The 902-nt window shown below is 38.1% G+C and overlaps 1 long non-coding RNA gene across 1 annotated transcript; it reads right to left on the bottom strand.

Annotated features, from left to right (window-relative positions):
- Nucleotides 1-183: 183 nt before the first annotated feature.
- Nucleotides 184-672, bottom strand: LOC123274143. The gene is made up of 3 exons (XR_006511455.1): nt 523-672; nt 449-468; nt 184-269 (listed from the first exon to the last, which is right to left on the bottom strand). It is a non-coding gene; the product is annotated as an uncharacterized LOC123274143 (long non-coding RNA).
- Nucleotides 673-902: the final 230 nt, after the last annotated feature.

A 902-nucleotide genomic window follows, 5' to 3' on the forward strand; every position in this document is an offset into this window, starting at 1 on the left:
CCGGGAAAAATGATCAGGACTGATCAGACCTGTTCATATCTGATCAGGCCTGAAATTAGACCTGAGCAGACCTGTTCATATCTGATCAGGCCTGAAATTAGACCTGAGCAGGCCTGTTCATGTATGATCAGGCCTCGAAATTATACCTGATCAGACCTGTCCATGCCTCGTCTCATGTTCGGAAGCATTAGATACGCTCAGATCCTGATCAGACCTGTTCATGCCTGCTCATGTCTGTTCATGCTCTGAAGCGTTAGATTCGTTCAGACCTGACTCATGACCTGCTCATGCCTGCTCATGTCTGTTCATGTCTGAAAGCGTTATATGCATTCGACCCTGATCAGACCTGTTCATGCCTGCTCATGTCTGTTCATGTCCGAAGCGTTAAACCGTTCAGACCTGTTCATGCCTGCTCATGCCTGTTCAAGCCTGTAAAATACGTTCAGACCTGATCAGACCTGTTCATGCCTGCTCATGTCTGTTCATGTCTGAAGCGTTAAATACGTTCAGATCTGATCAGACCTGTTCATGCCTGCTCATGTCTGTTCATGTCTGAAGCCTTAAATACGCTCAGACCCTATCAGACCTGTGCATCTCTGATATCTAGCCCACACTGAGGGACAATTTTATTTAATAGTAATGAAATTTTATTACTATTTGACAAAACGTTTATTTGGCTAATCCCCAAATAAAATTTATTAAATACACTCAAATTTCCTTAAATACTAACAAAAATTTTATTAAATACTAATAAATGCTTTCTTGAAGTATAAAAATGAATATTTATCTACATGTAATATAAAGAAAATTCATTAATCAACTAACTAACAAGTATTAATCAGTAAATAACTGAATAAATAATTAAGTAAAATTGAATTTTGTCGGAACTATATTTTGAAATA

The sequence above is a fragment of the Cotesia glomerata genome, unplaced genomic scaffold (genome assembly GCF_020080835.1).
Source record: "Cotesia glomerata isolate CgM1 unplaced genomic scaffold, MPM_Cglom_v2.3 scaffold_2365, whole genome shotgun sequence".
In the NCBI taxonomy this organism is placed as follows: Eukaryota; Metazoa; Arthropoda; class Insecta; order Hymenoptera; family Braconidae; genus Cotesia; species Cotesia glomerata.